At 31.9% G+C, this 6,841-nt stretch overlaps 1 long non-coding RNA gene across 1 annotated transcript; it reads left to right on the plus strand.

Annotated features, from left to right (window-relative positions):
- The first annotated feature begins 5,912 nt into the window (after nt 1–5,912).
- On the plus strand, nt 5,913–6,437 carry LOC124456632. The gene is made up of 2 exons (XR_006952357.1): nt 5,913–6,050; nt 6,322–6,437. It is a non-coding gene; the product is annotated as an uncharacterized LOC124456632 (long non-coding RNA).
- Nucleotides 6,438–6,841: the final 404 nt, after the last annotated feature.

Below are 6,841 nucleotides of genomic sequence, written 5' to 3' on the forward strand. Positions count from 1 at the left end.
TCAACTTTGTGACACACCCTGCAATCATGTGCTGGATAGAAATTTGTAGTTTATTGTGCATCCTTCATTTTATGAATTTAATTTGCATTTCTGCATGAAATTACTTCGTTATTTATTTTAAATTCTTGCTTTCAGAATGGTATATTTTTTGCTCTGCATTTAACGGGAACAGAAATTGAAGTTAAAACTTCGACCACCATCTATTTTTAAGGAAATGTAGAAAGTTAAAACATCTCAAAAATAGGAAAAGACATCAGTATGGAATCTTAGAGGCAGAGACGTAAGGCATCGCTACCAGGAACGCCTCCACTGTCGCAGACTCGGGAGAATCTCGTTGCCAACACTGCAACAGGACATGCGCAAGCCGCATTGGCAAGTTAAGTCATGAGCGCGCTTGTGAAAGTCAGTGAACTAGATGGACAGTTACAGACAACCATCTTCGATTCGACGGGCAGCATCTCTCTCTCTCTCTATCTTCATTTTATGAATTTAATTAGCATTTCTGCATGCAATTATTTCGTTATTTATTTTAAAATCTTGCTTTCAGAATGGTATATTTGTTGCCCTGCATTCAATCGTAACAGAAATGGAGAACCAGTTTATCATCCCTTCTTGAGAAACAACCTATCAGGGCTTTCATAATGACGTCTTTTTAAATAGCTAGTTTTAAATATTCTTTGTCTCCGAAAAAGTTTTTATTCTGCAAGTGATGCAACGTTAAAATAGCTTTTAAATTTACCCACTGCAAGAATTACTTTAAAATAAATTAACTAAAAAACAATAAATGTTTCGTCGATATTTGGTGATTAAAGGTAATTAAATAGTATAAATGTTGCTGATTGGTCCGTTTTAACACTATACCCATTTCCAGTGCCAATAACGTATGCATATATTGAAAATGTAGCTAATAAAAAAATATAGAACAAGACAACACACTGAAAACTGAAAACACAAATTTTCATGGCATTTCCACAGTGAGATATCGAAAACTATAGCACTCTAAAAAGGTAGCTCACTTATATCATGATGATAGCTGATATAACTCTCATTCTCACAATATGTGTATTTGGTATTTTAGGAAATGCTCTTGTGATCGTTACAATATTAAAACAAAAGATTCTGTTAAAGAAGAACTACTACTTTCTTGTCTTGCATCTCGCGATATGTGACGCATTTGCATTGATAAACTTATCTTTTTTTAATATCTTGCGTACCAATTTAAAGATTAACTCATTTCGGTAACAAATGAAGTTAAACTGTTTAATTTGTTTGTTAAGATCAGTTTTTGCTTGCTTATGTGTAAGGCTTCATTAAGTTTTAGAGAAAATTGAGTGTTGGCGGTGTCTTTGACAGTGAAGCATAAGCGAATGTATTTGGAGTAATTAAAAATATAAGTTAGAACGAATGAGAAAGAGCAGATGCGTAAAATTGTACTGCTATATTTTAAAACAATTTACCTGAAAAACTTAGGAACTAATGAACACTTTTTCATGGCATTTGGAAAATGAAATATAGAAAAAATGAAAAAGCAAGAAATTCTCGTAAAAAAGTCATTTTAGTTTCCGTCAGTTTATGCTTGTTTCCATGACCTTAAATATTGACAAGCATTTGATTATTGAGGTTCTTGATATTTTATGGAATTTAATGTAATGATTTTGCCTAAAATAGTCAAAATTTACTGTTCACTATGGCTTTTCATCAAATAAAATATGATAAATTGGGATACTTTTGAATGCGCTTTGTCTTAGGGAACGTGCATTTTCACATTTGCAGCTGTGATGAGACGTTACGTGCGTTTGCTTTTATTTAAATATAATAATATTTTAAAATTAAATATTATAAAAAGCATTAAGTTTTAATGATGTTTGTAATTACACATTATAAACTTTCATGAATTCTAATTGGTCAGTATAGCCATTAAAGAAGGCAGAACAAGTTATATAACACATTTGTTGAGTATTTCACTTACTGAGCAACGAAAAAACCAAATTCTTTTGGGTATTTGCAAAGTGAAATACAGAAATATACAGACCATTCTAAAACGTATAGTAAGTCAATCATATCCATCATATATTGTTATGGGAATTTTCTTTGTGTTGAGAATTGCAATATGCACATTTGGTATTTTTGGAAATACTCTTGTGATCGTTACAATATTAAAGCAAAAGATTCTGTTAAAGAAGAACTACTATTTTCTCGTCTTACATCTCGCGATATGTGACGCATTTGTAGTAATAAGTATAGTTCTCTATGAGATCTTTGAACACTATTTGAAAAGCAATCCAATTTTGTTAAACTGCTCACATATAAGTGGTATAGATACTATTTTTCAAATAAGTGGTGTATCTATGATGTTAATCATTTCAGTTCTACGTTATCGTGCGATAGTCCATCCATTGAAACCTTCCTTCAGTCGACGAAAGATAAAAATCATTTGTGGTTTAGCGTACATCTTTGGTTTGATTATGACAGTTGGATTTTCAATTCAAGAGTGCATTGTGAAAATCGAAGTCGATATTTGCGTGTTTTATATTTGGCTTTTTTTGCGTGTTTCTACATTTTCCCAATAATATTCATGACTGTAACTTACTCTATAATCGCTCGAGCATTGACCAAACAAAGAAAAGCCCTAAGAGCATTCTCCAATGCAACACCGTCTCATTTTCAATGCTTAACCAACTCAAGTTCTCAAAGATATACTCGGGGTTTAAAAACGTTTTCGTTTGTGCAATAACGGTTTTCTGCTTTTCCCTTGGTCATATTTATTATATAACAGCTTGGTTGCATTTTTTTTATTCTGCTGAAACTAACACAGTAAACTTATCAGTTGCTTATTGTGTAAGAATTTTGGGATCACACGCTGTCAATCCATTAATCTATGGAATACTTGACAGACAAGCGCTGTACTTTTGGAAGTGTTGTACAAGAAGATTTTAGCAAATGCAGATAGCAAAACATTTTTAATCACTTGCATATTTCCTGTTCTAATCTAGTAGTGGAGATGATTAAAAATTTAATGTCTTGAAACAAGAATTAAGCCTTTTACAAATTTAAATATAGAATTAAGAAGAATGAAGACTTGTGAAGCATTCTTTAAAAATTTAATTGCTTTGGATAACACAACACGGAAACTAACCAAAATAACTCAAAGTTATCTGCAAAATAACTTAAGCAATATATACGTGCACACTAGAACCCAAATAAGTAATGACACTCGTCATTTTTCTAGTAAATAATAAAAGTTTTCTTCATTATGATACTATTTTTCAATTTTTTCTTTTGTGGAACGTTGGAAAAGTTTTGGAGCATGTTCTTTTAAAGATTCGAGAGAGAAATGTAAAGATAGAAAGATATAGGTAAGTTATAAATAAATAGAACCTAAAATGGCTTCGCATTCAGAAAAAAGCAAATGCGTTTGCTTTTATTTAACTGTAATAATATTTTAAAATTAAATCTTATAAAAAGCATTACGTTTTAATAATGTTTGGTTATGTAATTACACATTATAAACTTTCATGAATTCTAATTGGTCAGTACAGTCATTAAAGAAGGCAGAACTAGTTATATAACAAACTTGTTGAGTATTTCACTTACTGAGCAACGAAAAACCAAATTCTTTTGGGTATTTGCAAAGTGAAATACAGAAATATACAGACCATTCTAAAACGTATAGTAAGTCAATCATATCTATCACATATTGCTATGGGAATTTTCTCTGTGTTGGGTATTACAATATGCCTATTTGGTATTTTTGGAAATACTCTAGTGATCGCTTCAATATTAAAACAAAAGATTCTGTTAAAGAAGAACCACTACTTTCTCGTCTTACATCTCGCGATATGTGACACATTTGTGTTAATAAACTTATCTTTTTTTGAAATCTTGCATGTCAATTTAAAAATTAACTCATTTCGGTTGGACTGCTCAATAGACGGCATAAATATTTTTATTGAAATAAGTGGAGTATCTATGATGTTGATCATTTCAGTTCTACGTTATTGTATAGTTCTACGTATAGTTCTACGTATAGTTCTATACGTTATTGTATAGTTCTACGTTATTGTACAGTTCTACGTTATTGTTTTAGTTCATCCATTGAAACAATCCTTCAGTCGACGAAAGATGAAAATCATTTGTGGCTCAGCATACATCATTGGTTTGGTTGCGACAGTTGGAATAACATTTCAAAAGTGCATTGTGAATCCTCAAGATCGTTATTACATGTACAAATTGCTTGCTTTTTATTCATGTTTCTTTATTTTCCTAATAATCTTCATGACTTTAACTTACTCCATAATTGCTCAAGCATTGATCAAACAAAGAAAAGCACTTAGAGCTTTTTCCAATGCAAAACAGTCTTATCTACAATCCTCTACCAGCTCAAGTCTTTACAGATACAGATGGAATGTTAAAACTTTGTTTGTCTGTACGATGAAAGTTTTTTGTTTTGCAGTCTGTTGTATTTATTTGTATACAGTTTTTTTGTATTAGATATGTACTAAAGAAAGTAGCATAGTCAATGTAAATGTTGGTTCTGTTCTTGGTATTCTGGGGTCGCACGTTGTCAATCCAATAATCTATGCAATATTTGACAGACAAGTGTTGTTCTTTTGAACAAGTGGGGCACAGAAAGACAAATTTGAATCAATCCAGAAAACTACATTTTTGCTCTTTCATGACTTACGCGTGTTTCTTTATCGAGTGTTAAAGGATATATTTATCTTAAATATAATGATTTGTTTTAAGTAATGATTTTTTAGAGTGTATTAGTAAAATGCGTACGTAAAATGTATTAGTTGCTTATTGTTGCTTATTGTAAATTGACTTTGATATATTACATTCATGCATACACTTCACTTGTCCTTTACTTACGATTTTGGATGTAAATTTCTGCTGATAAAACTAAAAACAATGTTGGCTTTATTTTGAACATCAATGACTGAAATGTCGCTCGCGAGATCGTCTTTGCCCAGCATTTACAATTTATCCATAAATTTTTCACCCTCTTGAAAAAATTCACAGTTTGGACAGCAGCATTCATGCCAATATATGATTTTGTAAAAGATTTCCGTAAATTCCATCTGATTGTAATTTAGTTTCTATCATGCTTATAAAAATTACTATGAAACGATCAAACATTCATTTCAGACAGTGAGCTTGACTATGTTAGTTCAGTCGGCTATCAGTCGAAATCTGTCAAACCAATCACAATAAAACAAAAATTCAAATGAACCAATTGTAAGATAGCAATTGGATTCCTTTATATACGTCCGGCCACCCCTCTTATCAGTCGAGACTATTCCAGAACGTACACTGCTCTGGCCATTGACCAATAAAATAAGCGTTTTTGGCGTTCATCATTGAGTTCTGGAGGGGAAACGTGAACAAAATTACTATAAATTATTAGCGCGCGGCCGCGTGGTCAAAAACATGGCGGATTTTGGTGGTCAAAGTCAGCGGAGAGACGCGGACTCATGAAATAAAATTTTTGTCGCCCACTCTGATTTGACCACCACCATAGAATAGAGAATAATTGAAGGGCAACTCGCAGGTGAAACGCGTGGCATATTTTCAGTGCGCATGCGTTAGGTCCGCCATTACTCTGGCCAGTAACTTGACGCTGGCGTACTATAAAATAATATTGGAAAAGTGCGATTTTGGGATAATAATCGCCTAAAACGCAAACTGTTTTGGAAGATCATGGAATTTTGTGACAAAACGTGAAAGAAATGAGGTGAGGGACCATTATTTAATTGCTAGCAAGTCCGTAAAGGTTTTTTATTGGTAAAAATTACATGTTTCAATGTAGGGTGTTTATGTTACTGCTATAGAGTTGTCAGTATGTTAGGTGAATAGAAGTCCAGAAGTAAAATCTCTTGCGTTTTGGTCCTTTCTGAATTATAAATTTCAAACTTTTGAGGTGTTATTATAAATGTATTATTTAAAACAGAAACTTGTCAGAGTTTTACTTGTACCAACGCTGTAATATTTCAGGTTGCAACTTGCCAACTTGCTGAACTATAAATCAAGTTAATCAACCAGCTAACCAAGTAATCCAATGATGATTCATGATGCTTGTGTGTGAATTATAAATGATAATAATTTGCAACATTCAGTTTCAAACCATGGAGGGTTTGTTTATCATTTTAAGCATGAGTGAAATGTTAATATGTTAATAGTTGGGCATTTTTAATACCAAATGTAGTTTTAGTGAGGTATACACTCTGTTTGCCTTATTTATAAATTTTGCCTTGTTGTGATTTGTGCTCTATTAAATTTATTACAAATAGTTATGATTTATTTTCTGATATTTTGTTCTAGTTGTTATTTTGGCATTCAGTTCTCAAGTGAGGATTATGTTGCAAGTGTCTTGTGTTATGTAGTTTTAGTATGTTGGATTAGATTTTAGTGGCTACTTGTTGCAGTAGCATGTTAAACTTTGTTTGTTAAATTCTATTACGTTTTTATTATGATTGGGTGCTTTTTGTACGGGTGCTCTATTGAACATTGATCACAATTTCTTCAGCTTAATTGTTTAGTATACCAATATTCATAGAGAAATTAGCATTTCTTCTGCACCCCCATCTAGCTTAAGCTAGGAGGGCTGCACACCCCTCTCTTATATCCATCTCTGAATAAAGTTGTCATTAAAAATTTTAAATGTAAATATGTGTACTGAATTGCTGTATTTTATTCTGTTTATTCTATTGCATGAAATGCACACATTCTAAATTTAAATTGTTTTGTGTTAAAGGTTTTTGTGCACCATGTAAATCTTTAATGACAAAGACATGTTTTTAGCCTTGTAACCATTAAGAAAATATAATATTTATTATATTGC

The sequence above is a fragment of the Xenia sp. Carnegie-2017 genome, unplaced genomic scaffold (genome assembly GCF_021976095.1).
Source record: "Xenia sp. Carnegie-2017 unplaced genomic scaffold, XeniaSp_v1 HiC_scaffold_58, whole genome shotgun sequence".
In the NCBI taxonomy this organism is placed as follows: domain Eukaryota; kingdom Metazoa; phylum Cnidaria; class Anthozoa; order Malacalcyonacea; family Xeniidae; genus Xenia; species Xenia sp. Carnegie-2017.